The following is a 22232-nucleotide window of genomic DNA, read 5'->3' as shown; positions in this document are numbered from 1 at the left end:
GCACCCACCACCCTCAGATTAAGCATCTCACACTGCACCGACGTGGCTAACCTAGCACGGTGCAATGTGGATTAGTTTGCTATTACATTGCGAGCATAATTCATCAGCAATTTGTTCGGATCCAGTCCATTCCTCCTCATCACAAAAATATCATTCACACCTTTCATTTCAGTTATTCCTTCAAAGCATTACAATCTATTCAGCAGTTGTCCCGGGATTTAAGGTTCAACCTTATTATCTTCATATTTTTATCCTCACCTTTAAGTCGCTGATGTGATTTCCAATCACTCTGACAGACAGTCAATCAGTCGGGAAATTACCTAAGGAAACCCAATCATTTCCGTTTACAGTGTTGGGCATTTCCCATCTGCTGACGAGACAGAGTCGTCTCAATCAACACTTTCTTTGTTCTTTCTACCTAAAACCTTTACCACTTCTTATTTACAAGTCAGGAGTTTTATTTATAACATGTTCCAAGAACTGGAGCAACATTCTAATGTCCTGAAGCCCTTTCCAATTTAAAGTGAAAGTTTTGCTCCTTTCACACGGGAAGAGCTGTTACGAAGGAAGGAGTTTCCACGAGTTGTTTCCCATGGCTTGGCAGAAAGTCGCTGATTGAAGCTGCAGTCTCCGCTTTCTGTTGGCATCGGGTGCTTGGAGAAAGTGATGTCGTATTCTGCTGCGTGTAAACGTCTCACTCCCTGCAGACTTGGGGTGAATCATGGATGAGTTTTCCCAGTTACAATGTCAATACATGGTCGGGGTAAATGCTTGTGCTGACATATTTGAGGCTTATTCCCTGGGTGTGCTCGTACCACCAACATTTCAGCCAACTGCGCTGACCATTTGAGATTTAGAAACTGGCAACGCAGATATCCAAAAGCAATGTCATCGACGGGATATGAGGGTACATCGGACAGCAGGAACTTGCGTTGTTTTCAGAGACGGTCGCTGATTTTATCACGGAGAGGGTAAGCACACTGAGGAGCTGCAAATACTCAAATTAAAAGGCATCCACACATGCGCAGTTCACTCACATACATCTCCACATAGTAGCTCACTTACGATGCTGGTATTTGAAGCCACGATTCGAAAGAAACTGAAGCTTAAAACCCAGCATATTAGACTGCTCGACCACGCTACCACACAAAAGTCAACGCTCAGATTTGTTATGACTAGTGTTTCAGAATCGATTCACTTCAGGCACTTAGACCTCGCAGATTATGTAATGAAATTGGCGTAATTTAAGAAGAAAGACGAAAGAAAATGTACAGACAAGGAACAGGCCCTTCATCCATTCAAGCCTGAGCCGATCCAAATCTACTGTTTAACCGGTCACCCAATTCCTAAGCATCTGTATCCCTCTGCTCCCCACATCCTCAACGATCTGTCCAGATGTATCTTAAATGTATCTACCGTGATGCCCTCTCCCGTCTCTGCTGGGAACGCGTTCCAGACACCCACCACCCGCTGTGTCAAGTAGTTGCCGCGTGTATCGCTCTTAAACTTTTCACCTCTCACCTTGAACGCGTGACCTCTCGGCATTTAATCCTTCAACTGGGAAATAAAACTTTTCTCTATCTACCCTGCCTGTACCCTTCATGATTTTGTAAGCCACAAAAAGCTCCCCGTCAAACTCCTTGTTTCTAATGAAAACAAACCTAACCTACTCAACCTCTCTTCCTAGATTGCACCTTCCATACGAGGCAACATCCACTTAAACCTTTTCCGTGCCCTCTCCAAAGCGTCCACATCCTTTTGGTAATGTGGCGATCAGAAATTTGCACAGTATTCTAAGTGTGGCCAGACCAATGTATTGTTCAATTTTAACATGAGTTGCCAGCCATTTTATTCAATACCCCATCCAATGAAGCCAAGCATACTATATGCCTGCTTGACTACTCTATCCACTAGTGCAGCATCCTTCAGTGTATAATGGACCTTCACTCACAGATCTCTCTGTCCATCAACTTTTTTTTCCCAAAGCTCTTCCGTTCATTGTATATCCACATCTAGAATTAGACTGACCGAAATGCGTCACCTCACAGTTGTCTGTTTTGAACTCCAGCTGCCACTTTTCCGCCCAACTTTCCAGTATATCTATATCCTCCTGTATTCTTTAACAGTCACTTATACTTTCTGCTAGTCCAGAGTTCTTCGTGTCATCTGCAAACTTTCTGATCATTCTAACAGTGCTCTCTTCCAGGTCATTTATGTATATGGGGAGAAAGTGAGGTCTGCAGATGCTGGAGATCAGAGCTGGAAATGTGTTGCTGGAAAAGCGCAGCAGGTCAGGCAGCATCCAGGGAACAGGAGAATCGACGTTTCGGGCATAAGCCCTTCTTCATTTATGTATATCACAAACAACAGTGACCACAACTCTGACACCTGTGGAGCACTACTGGTCATCTTTCTCCATTTCCAGAAACTCCATTCAACTGCCATTCTCTCTCTCCTATTGCTCAACTAATTCTTTATCCACCTGTATCGAACACCCTGCACACCATGTTACTTTACGTTCTGTATTTGGTTACCAGGGGGAACCTTATCTAACTCCTTACTGTAGTGCATGTATATGTCATCAACAGCCTTTCCTTCATCTATCAACTTGGGCACTTCCCCGAAAAACTCTGTGCCTCTCACTGATATGCACATTATTTTATAAATATAAATAGATCCTATCCCTCAGTACCTTCTCCAGCAACTTTCCCAACGCTGATGTTAGGCGACTTGTTCTGTAGTTATCCATAATATCCCCACTGTCCTTCTTGTACAGGGGACAATATGAGTAACGTTCCAGTCGGCCAGAACCTCACCTGTGCTGAAGGATGCCACGAAGATATCTGTCAGGGCCCCAGCTATTTCCTCTCTCACCTCTCTGAGGAACCAGGGATAGATCCCATCCGTTCCTGAGGATTTGTCCACATTAATTACCACTAGCCTGCCCAACACAGCTTCCCTACTTATGTCAACATGATCCAGATAAATCAAATGTCTTACTCTAGACTCAAAATTCATCATGCTCCACTTCTCAGTGAACACTGATGCAAAATAATCATTCAGAATCATACCCACTCTCTCAGATTCGACATCCAGCCTTCCTTCATTTTCCTTTAGTGGACCAATCCTTTCTCTGGTTACCCGTTTGCTTCTTATATATGAATAATAGGCTTTGGGATTCTCCTCAATTGTGCTAGCGTGAAGTTGTTTCATGACCCCTTTTAACCCCCTTCATTCCTCGTTTAAGACTTGTCCTACTCTTCTCATGTTCCTCCAGGGTCCATTATGTTCAGAGCTGCCGGGGCGTTGTGTATGCTTCCCTTTTCCTCTTGGCGAGTCGTACAATTGTCCTGTCATCAACAGTTCACGAATATTGCCTTTCACATCCTTTGCCTTCAACGGGATATGCCTATCCTGCACTATATTTAACCTATGTTTGAAAGCCTGCCACATATGAACTGTGGTCTTTCCTACAAATAGCTGTGTCCAATCCACATTTCCGACCGCCTACATTATTTTGATATAATTAGCTTTGGCCCAGTTTAGTACTCTTTCCTCAGGACCACTCTCATCTTTGTAAATGAGTATTCTAAAACTTACAGAATATTGGACACTTCCCAAAGAAATCACCCACGGCAACTGCTATCACCAGCCCTGGCTTATTCCCCAATATCAGTTCCAATATGGCCTATTCCATCGTCGGACTATTGATATACCGCTCCAGAAAACTCACCTGGAGGCTTCTTACAAATGGTATACCATCAGACCTCTGACGCTAAGAGTATCCTGGTCAATGTTGGGAAAACGGAAATCTTCAGTCAACACTAAATTATTGCCTCTACGTCTTTCCATGGTCTGTTTAACTATTTTTTTCTTACACCTCACGCTCACTGTAATACAGCCTCAAAAATCTAACCTCACCCTTCTTATTTCACTGCTCCATCCATAGTGTCTCACGACCCAAGCCCGACATGGTGTCCTCCTTTCACACAGCCATGAAATCATCCCTGACCAGCAATGCAACTCCTTCCCCTTTTTTACCTCCCTGTCCCGTCTGAAGCAAATATATCCGAGAACATTTGGTTGCCAACCATGCCCTTTCTTCAAATAAATCTCTGTGACCGCAATAACGTCATATTCCCAGGCACCAACCTAAACCCTATGTTCATCTATCTATACTCCATGCATTAAAGTAGATGCATTTCAGGCCACCAGTTCTTTTGCATTCATCTGCTCTCTGTCTATTCTTCCCATTACTAATGTTATCTTCCTGATTCTTAGCGTTTCCAGTTTCCACCTCACTGCTGACTTGTTTACTCTTGTGGTTCCCAGCCCCCTGCCACATTAGTATAAAACCTCCCCAACAGCGGTAGCAAAAACTACCCAAAGGACATTCGTTCCCGTCTGGTTCAGATGTACATCGTCAATTTTCTTATACTCCCACATTCCCCAGAACTGGTCGCAAAATCCAACAAATCTGAAACCCGCAAGCAGCACCATTCCTCAAGTCACGTGTTCATCGTGCCTTTTTTTAATTCATTTCTACGCTGGCAGTCACATGGCACCGCCAGTAATCCCGAGATTACTACCTTTGAGGTCCTCCTCTTTAATTTCTCTCCTAGCTCCCTGAATTCTCCCTGCAGGTCCTCATCTCGTTTTTTTTTTCGTTGGTGCCTGTATGCACCAAGACAACTGGCTGTTTACAATCCCCTTTTCGAACGGTCTTCAGCCGATGGGCGACATCCGTCGCCTGAGAACCTGGGAGGCAACAAAACTCTCCAGAATTGCTGATGCTCCACAGTGAGTCCACCCGCAGCTCCAGAGTGACCACGCGGTCAAACAAATGCTGCAGCTGAACACACTTCTTGCAAGTGTTAGTTTAGCAAACCTTTACAAGGTTTACAAGCTTATAAAATCATAAGGAAAACAGACAAAGTAAAGATTATACGGACCCCACCACCAAGGATATATTTCCCTCCCCTCCTCTATCAGCTTTCCGTAGAGACCACTCCCTCCGCGACTCCCTTGTCAGATCCATACCCCCCACCAACCCAACCTCCACTCCCGGCACCTTCCCTTGCAACCGCAGGAGGTGCAACACTTGCGCCCACACCTCCCCCCTCACTTCTCTCCAAGGCCCCAAAGGAAACTTCCATATCCGCCACAGATTCACCTGCACCTCCACCCACATTATCTACTGCATCCGCTGCAGCCGGTGTGGCCTCCTCTATATTGGGGAGACAGGCCGCCTACTTGCGGAGCGATTCAGAGAGCACCTCTGGGCCACCCGGACGAACCAACCCAATCACCCTGTAGCACAGCATTTCAACTCCCCCTCCCACTCCACCGAGGATATGCAGGTCATTGGACTCATCCACCGCCAAACCACAACAACGCGACGGTCGGAGGAGGAGCGTCTTATCTTCCGACTGGGAACCCTCCAACCACAGGGGATGAACTTGGACTTCACCAGTTTCTTCATCCCCCCTCCCCCCACCTTGTCTCAGCCGAATCCCTCCAGCCCGGCACCGCCTTCCTGACCTGCAGTCTTCTTCTTGACCTCTCCGCCTCCACCCTACTCCGACCTATCACCCTCACCTTGACCTCTTTCCACCTATCACATTTCCAACGCCCCTCCTCCAAGTCCCTCCTCCCTACCTTTTATCTTCTCCTGCTGAACACTCTCTGCTCATTCCTGAAGAAGGGCATGTGCTCGAAACGTCGAATCTTCTGTTCCCTGGATGCTGCCTGACCTGCTGTGCTGTTCCAGCAATAAAGTTTCAGCTTTACAAGGATTTGCAAGGTTTGCACTGCTTGGACATGAGAACGAAACTGAATAAGCTTCGTCAGATTCCCAGGAGCTTCAGTGCTTAGATATGGCCTCACAGAAGCTTATAAAATCATAAGGAAAACAGACAAAGTAAATAGTCAGGGAGCACTTTTTCACAAGACACGCGAGTTCAAATCTACATAGCAAACGTTTAATGCGAGAGAGGAAACATTTAAAAGGGATGTGAGGGACACATGTTTTTCACACAGAACTTTTGTTTGTGTGAATTGAATTGCCACATTTAGTGGCTGAGTCTGGTGCACTCACAACATTACTAAGGCATCTGAATGGGTTTATAGACAGGAAGACCTCGGAGAGATAAGGCAAAAATATTGGCAGATATGTATGCAGTAATTTCGGTTATCTATTCAGCAAAGGCAAGTTGGATGGCGGGAGCTGTTTCCATGCTCGACAACGCTGAGATGCTCCAGCCACCGGCAACGGTTTGAATACACCATTTGCAAAAAAACGCATGATGTTTGTTACTCAGTCAGCCAGTTTGGCTATTTTGTTTGGAGGATGGATGGGCCCAACCGATTCAGAGATGAAGGTTTTCCGGATATTTGCTTCCAATGAACATTCTTCTTGACACTTTCCCAAGTTCGCCATCAAAGATTATGGCTGAAGAAAAATACCTCCCATATCGCATTACCCACTTTGCTCTCCAGCGAATCCAAAAACTGACAGCTCTTAACGTGGAAGAGAATTAAAACTGAAAAGGCAGTACCATGATCAGACACACTGAAGCTTAAGTGCTGTCTGTGAGGCACTGTGAGTCGTCTCTGACATGAACCACTCGCACAAGTAACAGCGAGGCAATTCCAAACCTACTGGAGATTTAGTTTATTGCCAAGTCCCAGAAAGTGCTCAAGTATCATATAACAAAAGAGCAACAACGAACCATTCAAAGTGAACATTTCCAATTATATCCGTGATTAAATTAGGCCATCAATGCGCCAGTGCCCCCATATGATCGCGAAAGCCAATCACCTTTCTCCCTCACCAGGACAGTAACGAAGAAAATGAAAGTATAGCAACGTTTCACATCGCAATTGCCCACCTTTTCGGCACAGCATCAAAAAACGGCGAACAGATTGAATGCAGGATCTTCTTTCGAAATATCGGTGAAATAACTATGTCTATGCACTTTCAGAGTAAACGGGGAACAACACAAGTTGTCTAGAATATGAATAACCAACATAGACTACTTGGGTCCCAGATTCTACTGATGCACAGATTTTCATATGTAAAGGTACCTTGGGTGATTGCCCTCTACCCAGAAATCTTCTGGCTGCCTTCTGTTTGTCCTGTCACATTAAACGTGTGCTGCTCTCATCGAATTTGTAGTTCTTGCCATTTGTCCGTATTGCAACTAGGGATAGCTGGTCGTGGCAACTCGTGACTGCCACACAAATTCGTTGCCAAAATTGCATTGTCCCGCAACGTGATTCGCAGTGCACGAACTTCGCAACGAGGATATGCCACACGGCAAGTTAAAAAGCACGCTTCCATTTATTAAAGTAAGTTTCTGACAACCAGATTCCTCCTTACACTCGGAATTATGACAACACATAAACCAACAGCCTCTCTCAGAGACAAGTGACCAAGCCCATCTTGTGCCGGACAAACATAGTTGACAACATTGCACGCAGGGACTGCACAGAAAACTATAGAGGAGAAGCAGACAGACGACCATCGAGCTGCATTCATGCAGTTCATTTACCCTGTAAACCCCATGCACAGCTGTTCCTTGTAGGTACACACAGGGCACTGAGTGTCTCTGACTCCGGGACTTGGACATGGATTATATGACTGTCTGCAGCGCTGGTTACTTCCTTGTGTGAGGTCACTCCCGATGGAACATATGTAAAACATGATAGCTCATTGAGAAATACATCCAAAATAGTACCCAAGAGACGTATTTCTGTTGTGCTTCAGGTCCAAGAACACCCAGGTCAATAGCTCCCTTGCTTACCTCTGCTGGTCATGTTCGCCAAGAGATCTAGCAAATTGCCAAGTTTGATTTTCCTTTCAATCAACAATTTTGACTCAGTTTGGCTGCAAATATCTTTTCGTAACTTTGTGCTTTTCTTCTTTTACATTGGTGTCTCGCACCTTACAATTGACAGCAGAGTTAGGAGATGGAAGCATTGAGCCCATCAAGTCAGCGACAGCTTTCAATGAGATCATGGCTGATTTGGTTAATGTTCAACTCTGCTTTTTAGTCAGTACTCATGGCCGAGTGGTTTAGGTGATAGGTTAAAAATCCATTCAGGTTTCTCTGCGTAGGTCCGAATCCAGCTGACTCCGCTATGAATGACTTGCTGCTGGGAGAAATTTCGCTCAAAGTTCAGAAAACCTATTTTGCAAACCAGGCCGGTAATTGAATTAGACTTTGGAACTCGAGTTCTTCATCAGGAATGTTCCACCTTTAAAAAATTATCTCTCTTTGTCTTTCCAGATACACTGCTCGACACATCGGGTTTCTGCAGTTGTTATTGAACTTCCTAAACAGAAGTGCTGCTTTTAATTAGATTCCTTTAATCCCTGTCCTCTGTTCTCTGACTCGGGTCAGTGGCAACACTTCCTCCTGCTCGTCAAAGTGCTCATTCCCCACCGCTCCCTCTCCCATCATTACAAACAACCGCAGGAAATTGCCACTTAACCGTCTTTGTTCCAAAGTGAAACTCACCAGCCTCTGGAATCTCTCCACCAAACGGGACTTCTCATCACTGGACATAGTGCATAGCAGAGGTTTCCGAAGCTTCACTGTGAAAATATTGTCAATTGGCAGTTGGAAAAATGTTATGGAGCCAAACCAATCCAGGCACCAGCTTTGGGAATCTTGAGAAACTCTTTAGGAAGTCGAATCAGAGGAGAATGCAGAAGGGTGAACTGTCGGACCGAGCAGAGGCCAGAATATTGACTCTGATGTTGTCGGGACAGGAACTGGTCTGAGACATTGAAAACATTCTCACCCCTGTACATGGGGAATAGAAACTTCATCTGGACTCTGCGACAATGAAAATCTCTGGAACACACAAGGCACTGAGAGGCAAAAAAGGAGATTATCCCTGATGGAGGTGAGCTGGTTCCTCGTGACATGGGTGCGTCTGTCTTGGGGGTATCAGACTGTTAAAATGTCTCCATAATGAATGGTTCAGTCTTTCATTTAGAAAAGTAAAACTGATAGAGGACAGTAGTCGTTCAGGGAATGGCACATTGAATTTGGAATTCAGTCACGGACTGCTTTAGAGGATCATCGAATTTGTTCGGTTGGAAGTTTCAGCGCATTCGACTGTGAACTGAAACGTCCTTGTGGAACATAGTACAGAATCTTTCCGTTGAATTAGCAGGATCTGGTATTGACTGATGGGGCCACAGCAGGCGGCAGGACGTGGTAGCACGAAATAAAAATGCGCTGAGCTCAAACACAAGAAGCATGCTCTTTCGGTATGGTGGATCAACAATACAGCATTTTAAAGAAGTTTAAGCAACGATCCTTCAATGTACAGGACATGCAACGCCAGGATTTGACACCATACCAGTCTCGTTCTTAACAGGCGCTTTAACTAATTCATCAACGGTGTCAGCGCAGACAATGCTGTTCATATCCATATGTATATTTAATTAGCTGTTCAATCACAGTAACTTGGACATTTGTTACTTTATGAAAGTTGCTCCATAAGAATTTAAACTAACTTCCGCTGATACAGAAAAGAAACATTCACACCTGGACATTCTCCAGTGCAAATGCACAGAAAGAGCCAATCTCGTATTGCGTTCATTTCAAGCTGATATATTCTTCTGTTTCGAGCGGAAAATGTGTTGCTGGAAAAGCGCAGCAGGTCAGGCAGCATCCAGGGAACAGGAGAATCGAGGTTTCGGGCATAAGCCCTTCTTCAGGAATTAGGGCTTATGCCCGAAACGTCGATTCTCCTGTTCCCTGGATGCTGCCTGATCTGCTGCGCTTTTCCAGCAACACATTTTCAGCTCTGATCGCCAGCATCTGCAGTCCTCACTTTCTCCTCATATTCATCTGTTTAAGCCGACAGGATAAAGAAGATACGTTTATCCTCCCGGGGCCCATTAACCACGTTAATGTGCACAGAGGGAATACGACGCCAAGAGAACAGTATCATTGTGGTGAATTGATCAGCAGTGTTGTGTAAGTCGGTGTAAACAGTGGCCAGTATAGGCTGACCCATTAATGCCAACAGTGAGCCTTGCATCACCATTTCCTCTCTCACTTATAGCCTCACGCCCTCCAGTCATCATTGCCTTTCACTTTACTCAAACGCCCTGCTCCACTACTCCCTTCTCCCGATCGCTTGTAGGCGTACACGTAGAACCTGCAGGTGTTCGAAACCCATTAGTGGCGTATCGACGTCACTCAATGGCATCGGTTTCACTGCCCATCCCGAATTACTCCAGTGATTGAGATGATGAGCTACTGTACAGAAACTTGAGTGAACTTAACATAGCGGTACAGCCAAGATGCTGTTAGCGAGGGAGTTCCAGGATTTAGGAATAGCCAGATACCTCCAACTCAGAAAGGCGAGATCCCTGATAGGTGATTTGCGGTCACAGATTTCTCTTGTTTCTGCTGCTATTGTCCTTAGAGATAGATGTAAACAATCACAGGATTGATTCTGGCAACCAAAATAAAAACCCTGCATCGACCGTCGTTTGTGGAAGTGAGTTCCAAACCTCTCCCAAATATTGTGTGTAGAAGTGCTCAGTAACATCTGTCCTGAATACTCTGAACCTCATTTTCAGACTCATTGCAGAATCCACAGCGAACTGAAACAGTTTATCGCTTCATTTTAGTGTCTTCCATTACTTCTCTCAGGTCACCACTTAACATTCAAAGTTGTCCCAAAAACAGGCTTCATTTGTATATCAGAAACAGAAATGGCTCAGCATGTCTTACATCATCTGTGGGATAGCAAGAGTTAATGTTTCACTTCCGTTTACCATTCTTTGCAAATGACCTGCCTAATTTCTTATCATACCTACAAACGGTAGGAAACCGGAACGGGTGACAGAGTACAGAGATTAGGAAGTTCTGCATTTGCAGTGACATCGGAAGTCTCTATCACTGGAGAAGTGTAAGGAGACTACTGCTCAGTGAACTGATATCGCACTTCCTGTGTCTAAATAAGGAAACCTGTCAGTGAATTGGAGACTTTATTGTTCAAAAGTTAAAATCAAAGAGCAGATCAGCAGCAGACTAAAACAAGTGAAATTGTCATAATGCCTTATAAGGAACGCCAATGAAGACCAGGATAGTGAGGATCACCTTCTCCACATGTTGGAATTGTTTGATGCAGTTTTCTGTGCGACGTTATCTCTCCCTTCAGGCAACTGACAAGCTCCTTGTTTGAAAATCTGTGTTGATGCATCACCAAAGGTGTTGCATTGTACTGTGTGTAAGCAGCTTGTGGAGACTGAGACTGGAGCATTGCTCACATTTTTTTTTTTGTTTTTTATTCAAATTTCTGAGAAATGAAGAAGCTTAATAACAAGCTTAATCCCAGTTTTGGAGAAGCATTGCTCATCAGTACAAGATAATCAGCTCACGTGAGGATATTCCAGAATTGATATCAGAGACCTAATTCAAACCCTGCAACGATAGAGGCCATGAATTCTAAGTTGAAATTCTATGTCTAATGCCTTTAACCCATTACAACTTACCATGGAAAATCCCTTCCGATTCGCCTCTACCCCGTAGGGAAGTAAAGCTGCTATTCTTATTTGCTCCAAGATACATGTGACTCCAGACGCACAGAAACTGGATTGGTTGTTGCAGGTCAGTTATATAAACTCCAGGACCTCACTTCAGGAATTATTCAAGGTTCTGTTCGTTAATAAATGTTCAGAGTTCAGCCGCATTCTTACCTCCATAACTCCTGATGCATTCCATTTCACAATGCAGCAGAATTCTGGCAATGTGAAGGCCTGGGCAAACAAGTGAAATGAATTTCACACATCCTGATTAAGATAATCTAATCAATACCTCTGGAAATTCAATGGTGTTGCCATTACCTAGTCTTCAACGATCAAAAATCTGGGGATTACTATTACCCCAAAACGAACTGTCCTCCCTACATAAATAATGTGGCTACAAGAGCAGGCCAGATGGCAAGAAAACTGCCATCAGTCATGGGCTTTCTGACTCCAATCGCTTCTCTAATACCGAGAAGGCTCACGTCAAGTGTGTGATGGAATATTCCCCGATTGACTGAACAAATATATCGACAACATACCTCAAGATGGTGGACAGCGCCATTATGAAACATTCGTACAAAAAAAATAATGCTGCGGACATTTAATAACTGAAATGAAAGCAGAAAGTGCTGGAGAAGTTCAGCAACTCTAACAGAATACTTGGAGAGAAAGACAGTTAACGTTTTAGGGCCAAAATGACTCTTCTTCAGAACAGTACTGAAGAGAGGACATGTAGGACAAGAAATATTACTTCTCTTTCACAGTTGCTAATAGGTCGGCTGAGTTTCTTCAGAACGTTCCATTCCATGGCACTTGCGCCAGTTAATTGGCACTTTATGTATAATTTCAATCAATTCACCACTGTCGCAGCTTTTTGATTCATCAACAATTTCCATTTGACAGCACACTCCAACTCTAGTACTACTATCGTCCTAAAGACAAAGGAAGTAAACGAATGGGAAAATCATTACCTGTATGTTCCCTTACAAGCTACTAAACATCACAATTGGATAGGTATTCCTTCAGTCAGTCCTTCACTGTCCCAGTGGATCAGAGGGTTGCTCTCCTCCACCACTTCAAAACATCCAAATAGTTTAATGAACTGTTTAAAGAAACTTTGTCAAACTCAATTGTTAGAAGGCCAACACTTACTGGGAGGTGACAAAACCTTCACAAAAATCGAACGCTTAAGCTACAGAGTTAAGAGGAGCAGTTTGGAAATATGTATCCCTGTGTTCTTGCGGCAGATTCATGTCATCAGACATTTGAGATAGGCTGAGTCAGCAACTTGCCATGAATAGAAATGTTGAATTTGGTGATGCATTTTCACTGGAGGTATTTTCCAGCCATGATTCTGTTTCAATTAAATTTGCATAGTCGTTAATTCCAATTGAGATGAACACTTGCCAGTTAACTTTGACACAGATACTCAGCGTGAATCCAACATTCACCATTTTACTAGCAAGCTGCTCAGTTGAACCATGTCTTACGCTGTTAAAGTACCGACATTATGAAATAGAATCATACCACCCCTACAGTGTGGAAACAGGTCATTAGGCCCAAGTTCACACGCAACCTCCAAGGAGTATTCCACCCACAGCAATTTACCTTCCCTATTCCTTTGCACTGCTCCTGACCAACACATTCTGGAGAATGAGGTACAATTTAGCATATCCAATTTATGTAACCTGCATGTCTTTGGACTGTAGTAGGAAACTGGAGCAACCCGAAGAAACCCATGCAGACCCAGGGAGAATATGCGAACTCTAAACGGTCGCCTGAGGCTGGAATCGATTCCAGGTCCTTCATGCTGTAAGGCAGCCGTGCTAACCAACGAATCACAAAAGCAAACTTCAAACTTTAGTGGAGCCATTCTTCCGAATAAGCCTGATATCAAAGACTTACACTTTTCTACAGCCATTTTGCAGCAAAAGGTAGACATAAGTAGACTAGACAAACTCCAGCACGTGGCTGAATGTGATCAGTTAAAGGATGGATGTTTTATCATCATTTATGAGCAGCTGACTAAGCTGCGCTACTTAAAGGCTGCAGCAGGAAGTCCTCAATCAAATATGTTCTTCTTACCATTCGTCCTGCTAAGACTACGGTATTTATCTTCATTTAGGCTATGTTATATATTTTCGGTAACACCATTCTCCTGTTAGAAGGCATCCCCCGAGATTTCATTCAATGACTTTGCCTGTTTGAAGTTTGTAAAGTCTCTCAGATACTGCCAAAACCTCTTCAAGAGGCTTCCCCACCCAGAATCAGATCTTGCCCTCGAACTTCCCCTCATTGTCAGTCCTACTCCATAGAAACTAACTGGAGACAAATACATGCATGATGTCACCGAACAGGCCATCACCGCGCTCCACTCTCTCCCAGGGAGCAGCACGGCTCAGCGTTGGTGATCGATGCCTTACAAATCCACTTGGGATGATGGGAAGAGTGGTTGTCAACTACCTATCCACGATCAAAATGAACCTGAATCTGAGAAGTTACCATTCCAATCAGTTTGAAGTACATGCATTAAATGTAGATAAATGAGACTAATTCGACTGTTTATGATATAGATTAAGAAACACAAGATTTGATCTTAATGGTAAAAAGCTGTGATTTCCGAAGCGTGAACACTGAATGCACAACTTTAAATTGCATAAGTGCAGACTTCGAGGTGGAGCTCCTGTGTGAGAATTGGAATATCATTTGCAGACATTCAAAACGACACCTGGAAACATTATTTATCTTTCGGACTGTCTGGAAAATCGCACGATCGCAATAATTTTCGTAAAATGTCAATTGTATGGAAGTAGGCCGTTCGGTCTATCAAGCCCATACCAAAGCAGTGAAGATTATCCCAACAAAAAACACTTCCTAATCGATCCCCTTCCAGTTTCTCTCAGCGAAATAACCTGAAGTCCACATACCTGGACAAGTTGGGTATTTTCCATTTGGCAATCCACCGAAACTACACAGATTTCATAATGTGGGAGGAAAACTCATGCACACATGGGAGGAATACAAGCACCATATAGACAGTCGCCACAGGATGGAATTGAACTGGGTCCCTGGCACCGTGTGGCAGAAGTGCAAAGCATGTTTATTCTTCCGTCAGCTCAATGGTTTCAAGATAAATGACATTTAAACAACTCAGGCAAAGCTTTGAAGCATATATCATCCCTTGAAGTATGTTTTTCTTTGAAATGGAACCACATTCCAAAGTACATGCATTGCAAGAGAACCGCTTGAACCTTCAGATTTCATCACGAACAACAACGAGTTCAGAATTACATGCGGCAGCAGGAGTAAATGAGCTTGAACATAGTGTGGAGGGGAAAGTGCGTGTAGTGGTGTTTCCGTGTACCTGCTGTGGAGGTTGCCGTTTTGGACTTCGATGGACCAATTCAGAAATCACACCAGGTTATAGATTCACATGTTTATTTGAAACAACAAGATTTCGGAACAGAGCCCTTTCGTTAGGTGAAGTGGGAGGGAATAACACAGAACACTGAATTTAAGGGAAGAGAGATCAAGGGCAGACAGATCAAAATATCAGGCAAATTGTGGGAGCGGTGTGTCAAAGACTTAGTCTCTGCAAGTGAACAAGAGTGTCACACAGTGTGAGTAATGTGTCAATAACTGAGTGCCAACAGAATGATTGACCTATTATCCAACAAAATGAGGCAGAGAGATAATCACAAACCGTAAAAATAAAGTCGTACTGGAGACAAATCAAGGCACTGGAATGACATGGAACAGAAACAGAAGCAACTGGAAAACAGCTCCACAAAAAAAACACCAGAGGAAGGGTAACCAGTTCCGAAACATTAACTCTCATGTTCCTCCACAGATGTCCCCAGACCAGCGAAACACCTGCCCCCTTCGCCACGATGCCCCAGTCTCGTTCCCGCACCCCGCCCAGTAACCCTTGCCCTTGCTCCTGATTTACAGCATTCCCAGTTCTTCTGAATTTTCTTTGGCTCGAGTCGCATGCCGCGAGTCTGACCCAAATTATCAGTTAGCCAATATTGAACAAAGTGATTAAGGTAGAGAGACAATAACAACTTGTCACGGGAATGGTGTGAAAACAGAACAATAAGGAAGATTTCACAGATACAGAACAGTGTGGTGGGTCACATGTGGTGTGACATTAACCGAATATCATGGTTGATGCCATCACCACAACGAAGGTAGTTGGCGATCCAATTCTGTTTGTCGATTTTGCGTTGTTGTGTATCTCGAAAGCCGCCTTGGCCGACATTTAGTCGAAGATTGAAAACCAAATGTCCTTGATTGCTGACCTCTTCCCCGACTGGGTGTGAATAATCCTGTCTGGTAACTATTATGCCGTTACCATTCATCCATTGGCATACCATCTGCATGGTCTCGCCAATATACCATTACTGGGTATCTTGTGGTATCTTGTGGTATCATTGCCTGCTGCATATGTGACAAACAACATTGCCTGAGTCACATGAGTATCTGTCGTGTACGTGGTGGGTGGTGTACCAACGGGTGATGGTAGTGTCCATGTCTTGCAAAGGTTGCGAAGGTATGGTGCTGTGTTGTTGTGGTTAATGCTATGTGAAGGCTGAGTAGTTTACTGTAAACGGTCGTATGTTATAATTTTGCTGGGTGTTTGAAGGTGAGAATTGAAGTCTTGGGGATGTTCTTAGTGAGATGCTCATCATCATCGGTGACATGCTGAATCCTGTGAAGAACGTGCTGAGCTCCAGGAAAGTACTGACGATGAAAGATACTCTGTTAGTCGCATCCTCTGTCTGTCTTCTGACGAGTTCACAGCAGATTTTCACTGTGGCACACCGGAACTGGCGATCAATCATTTCAACATGTACCCCATTATCATGAGTATATCCTTCAAAATCTTTAGGTCTCTGTCGCATTATTCCTCATCTGAGCGGTTCCTGTGCAGGTGAAGCGCTTGTCCTTACGGTATGGCTTCTTTAATATATTTAGGGTGGAAGCTGGAGAAGTGCAGTATCGTGTAATTATCCTTGGGCTTGCGGTGGAGTGAGATACTGAGGTGTTATTTCTTAATTTTGGTTTGTGGTCGATTCGGTTGTATCATCTTTATAAATGGAATAGGCATTCAGTTAAAACCACGAACAGAAATTCCAGGAGAATCTCAGCAGATCTTACAGCGTCTATTCAGAGAGAATTAGAGACAAATATTTCAAAACTTCATCTGAACTCGGTAATCTCCCACAGGCACTGCCAAACTGGTTAGTTTCGACAGCAGTTTCTGTTTTTGCTTCAGATTCCCAGAATCCATAGTTCTTTACAGTAACCATTAAAGCAATGCAGAAACTTTTTTTATCGTTCGTCATACCAAAGGTTTCTGTTTGGAAAACATTTTCCTGACGCCATTAGAAACACGAAACGGTGCTGCACAGAAAACAGGTGCATTATGAACATCAATCGCTGTCGCCCTGGGGCTATTGAACCAGTAACATTTCAGTTAACAGTCGAGTGAGCTGATACTTCCAACCTAACACCTTGGACGATCCTCGAAAGCAGTCTGTGATTGACCTCCAAATTCAGGCTGCCATTCCCAGAACGACAACTGTACTCTATCAGTTTTACTTTTCCGAAATAAGGACTGGGACATTCATAATAGCGACATGGGAACAGTCTGATCCCATCCACGACAGACACACCCATGTCACTGGGAACCAGCTCTGCTCCAATCGGGAACATCTCTCTTCGAACCTCTCAGTATCTTGTGTGGTATCGAGTATTTTCATTGTCCCAGTGTCCATATAAGGTTTGTATTCCTCATGAGAATGACTTCAATGTCTCCAATCAGTTCTTGTCCTGAGAACATCAGAATCAATGTCCCGTCCTCTTAAAGAACGGGAAGTTGTCCTGACTGATTCCTATCAGTCTGACAATTCACCCTTCTTCATTCTCCTCTGAGTCCTTTTCCCAAAGAGTTTCTGAAGATTCACGAAGCTGGAGACTGGGTGACGTGCTTTGCCTTCTTCACATTTTTTCACCTGACAAGTGACAATATTTTCCCAAATTCTGTTCACAATCGCCTGTATTTCACCATGTCCAGGGATGAGATGTCCCGTTGTGGAGAGATTCCCGATGTTGGTGAGTTTCGCTTTGGAGCAAAGATGGTTTGTCAGCAATATCTTGCGGCTATTTATAATGATGGGAAAATTAATGGTGGGGATTGGTTCTTCGACGAGCGGGGATGAAGTGTTGTCACTGACCAGAGTTAGTGAACGGAGGACTGGGGTAAAAGGACTCTATTCAAAAGCAGCACTTCAGCACAGTACATTCAAAGAATACTGCAAAGTCTCGATGGGTTTGGCAGTAACTGTGAAAAGAGAAACGGAGATAATGTTTTAAGTGTGTTGCGTTTTTGATTAAAAACTTGAGTTTGCTAAGTCTAATCAACTGACTGGTCTTGTTTGTTGAGACGAGATTTCTGAACTGTGAGTGAAAACTCGTCCTGCATTACATCACCAAAAACGGAGCCAGCAGAATTCGAACCTGTGGAGGGAAGCCCCAATGGATTTCTAATCCATCACGTGTATCACGCGGCCATGACTACACGCGTGCAATGCTGCCTTAGTATGTCTTGTGTAACGGAAAGTTCCAACCTGAAACACCAGGATTTGGCTTTTCCTGGTACCCCAGTATTCGCTGTCAGACTCTCTTGCTTTCGAAAGGAGGAGGATGCTGGGGTGCCAAGAAAAGCCAAATCCTGGTGTTTCAGGTTGGAACTTTCCATTACATAAGACATACTAAGACAGCATTGCGCGCGTGTAGTCATGGCCGCATCAATTTGAATTACACACATATTGATGAGAGATAAAGTGGATGGGTCAGATCCATTTTCATGCGCAGAGAGGTGAATAAACACAGCACTGGATCGCGAAAGAAAAATACCCTTGCATTAGGGCGGCACGGTGGCACAGTGGTTAACACTGCTGGCTGATAGTGCCAGAGACCCGTGTTCAATTCCCGCCTCGGGCGACTGACTTTGTGAAGTTTGCACGCTCTGCGTGTGTTTCCTCCGGATGCTCTGGTTTCCTCCCACAGTCCAAAGATGGTCAGGTCAGGCGAATTGGCCATGCTAAATTGCCCGTAGTGTTAAGTAAGGGGTAAATGTATGTATGTGTGGGTGGCGCGGTGGTGTGGACTTATTGGCCCAAAGGGCCTGTTTCCCCACTGTAAGTAATCTAATTTGTCTGGCCCTATTCACTGCCAGTAGAATTACGCTCATTGAAGTCTTCTTGAAAAAATTCACCACTGGCAAATCTGATGTGCAAATTAAGTCTACTATTTTTAATCAGAGGTCAAAATATGAAAATGTTTCAAATATACGGAGCGGCACTGGAGAATGCAGACCTACCTTCAGGGGCTTATTCTGCTCTGATGTACACCCCCGAGAAATTGGGACGAGAGTGCGTTCTCACAGCTGAAGAGATCAAACATTTAAGAAAATGATAAGGAGGATATTCACTCTTTCAGAGGTTAGCAAATCTGTGGGTTTCCTAACAACAGAGGGCTGTGAAGGCGAGGTGTATTCAAGGCTGTGATAGACAGACATGGAGCATCATGGAGATGAGGATAAAAACGGGGGTTGAGAATTAACCAAATCAGCCATGATCTCATTGAATGTTGTCGCAGACTTGATAGGCTAAATTGCTTCCATCTGCTCTCATATCTTTGCCGGCATTTGGAAGATACCGGACACCATTTTAAAAGAAGAAAAGCACAACTTTAGGGAGAGGTGGTTGCAATCAAACTGAATCAAAATTAGTTATTGAGCGAAAAATCACACTTGGCATGTTTCCAGATTTCTTTGCTAGCATGACGAACGGAGTTGATCAAGGTCGTCTGATTGTACTTGGGCATGAAACAAACAAAGGTTAGTGACATAATATTCATTTTCTTTATGTCAAATGTAATATCTTTCCTGATGGTCACAACAAAGAAGATGGTTTCCAAGAAAAGACAGAGACTAAGTCAGCTGTAAACTAATCGATGACCAAAATATGGCTCGCGTTGTTCTCTGGGACAGATATGATTTATTGATTATTGTCATCCAAAATTTTTTTTTCCCATTGAACCGTGAGTGGGAGATGGGAAGCTAAGATCACCCGTAACTATTGCCATCTTTTATCACTCACATGTAGTATTTTTTTTCTGTACGTTGTGGTTACTGCGAGTGCACTTGGAAACTACACCTGCGGATGACTTCTTCCCTCACTGGTCCTCATTTCTACACAAACACGTTTTACATCCTTATCTCCTGAATCAAGGTAATATGCAACCAATTGATAAATGTCACTAATACCTTGGCATTTCACACGCCTCCGTTTGTCACCTTCCAATGTAAATTAATAATTTGCCGTGTTGCAATTGCACACAATAAGAGATAACAAAATACAGGGAGGTGTACCAGGTTTGCAAACGCACGTTATTGAAGCTAAAACGCAGGTTTCTGCCCAAAATACGATCACGGAAGCATGCACCGAACCGTCAGGAAGCACACAATAAGTCCAGTTTCAGAGGGCATGAAAGGAACAGCACCAGGAAAATCACCAAATTCCTTCTCTCGGCTAATATTTTGGATGTACATCTCAATGCGCAATCGAGTTTTACATATGTTCCAACAGTAATTACAACACAATGAATTATCCAGTGCTGCAGACGGTCCAAGGCCCTGAATCAGAAATACTCAATTCCCTACATACAACTACAAGAACATCTGCCCGTGGCGTATACGGGCTGGCCGAAGTTCATGATTGCAGCTCGCGAGTTGTCCGACTGTTTCTCCGATATAGTGTTTCGTGCAGACCCTGCGTGGAATCTTGACAACCACATTTGTCCTGCTCAAGTTGGGCATTGGATATTGTTTTCTGCTGAGCTTTCCCTCAGCGAGGCTGTTGGGTGATGCGCTGTCCTAAATCCGTGTGTTCAGAAGAGTCTGGCTATCAGTTTCCAGAAATTTATTTTAATAAAGGGAAGCATTTTGTTTCAATTGCTTTATGGCATATCCTTGTTGACAATTTAGTGTGCCAGACATCTGGGAATGCAGTTGTGGGATACATATTCTTGGCAAAGAATTTGTGTGGCCGTCACTAATTGCCACGGCCAGCTGTCCCGAGTAGCTATACGTACAGACAGCAAGCATCCTCGAGAGCAGCACAACAGTAATAGGAGAGGGCAATCAGAAAGCAGCCAGAGGATTTCTACAAGCAGGGCACCCATCCATGGATTCCATCAATAAACACATTGATCAGGATACAATCTGCAATACCAAAAAGCGGACCCAGCGGCAATGAAACGAAATCAATTCCAACCGCCACAGGACAGGAGGCTTCACAACAAGCTCTGCAACCCCAAGGATGTTACCCAGAACTGTGAGGATCCCACTTCCCAGCACCGCAAAACGTTCCAACAACATCTCCATGAAGCACACGAGCTTTGCATCTTTCTGCTCCAAAGCACTCCGATTTTTCACAGCAGAGAATTGTACACTGAACTCCCGCGTGCAAGGTGAGGATGCCAAATCCAATACGATCAATAATGACAGTGAGAGCGAGGGCAACAATTTCCATTGTCATATGGACAGCCACAAACACTCTCTTTGAAAGGTACCTTTAAATATGAAAGTCTGTGCAGCAGTATAATCGGGGAACCAAGTAGCCTGCGCTGGGTATTCATATTTCAGACAATTTCCTTTGTTCACCGTTTTCACTGAAAGTGAATGGATATTACCATTTCATTGCTGATATGAAACCAGATTCTACATTGTATCTGCTCGCCGGTTTTGTTGTTGCAGTGGCGATGAGACATGTTTTTTGTATTTCTCGCATTTCCTTCATTACTGTCCTGGTGAAGGGGGCTGGTGGTTGGTCCTCTCGATCAGATTTAGTCATCAGCGCGTTGTTGACCTAATTTCATCACGAGTGCAATTGGTAAACTTCATTTTTCATGGATTATTGCTGTTCCGTTTTGTTTTATGTTTGTTGAGCACTTCCTGTGACTTGGCAATGCACTAAATCTCCAGGTTGTCCTGAATTGCTTCGCTGCTATTTCTCTGAGCAGTTCATGACATAATCGGCTTGCACTGCAGCAAAGGCAGCATGAATGCTTCGGTGTGTCTGACAATGGTCCACCCTTTCTGTTTTGCTTCTGTTCCACATGAAGAGCTGTCAGTTTCTGGATTCGTTGGAGAGCTGAGGGGGGTAACATTATCCTTGCGGAATTATTCTTCAGTCAAACTCTTTGATGGCAAAGTTGGGAAGGTGCCAAACGAATGGTCATTGGCAGCAAAAGTCCGGAAAGACCCTCATTGCTGGGTCAACTCGTCCCATCCACCCTCCAGAAATATAGACAAACGCGCTGACTGCATAACAAACAGAGTGCATTTTTTTGCAAATGGTCCAATAAAACTGGTGTCAGCTGCGGGAGCACACCAAAGATGCCGAGCACGGAAAAAGACCCTACTATCGAACCTGTCCCTGCTGAACAGATAACCGAAATTAATTGAACCATGTTTGCCAAAATGTGTTCCTTATATCTCCGAACGCTTCCTGTCTATATACCCATTCGGATGCCATTGAATTTGCGTTAACTGTGGCAAATCATTCTGCACACACAAAAATGTCTGAGTGAACTCGCTGAG

Source organism: Chiloscyllium plagiosum, unplaced genomic scaffold, assembly GCF_037043375.1.
Source record: "Chiloscyllium plagiosum isolate Xiang-an unplaced genomic scaffold, Cpla_swu_hap1 HiC_scaffold_45, whole genome shotgun sequence".
Classification (NCBI taxonomy): domain Eukaryota; kingdom Metazoa; phylum Chordata; class Chondrichthyes; order Orectolobiformes; family Hemiscylliidae; genus Chiloscyllium; species Chiloscyllium plagiosum.
This window is presented reverse-complemented; position numbering follows the sequence as displayed.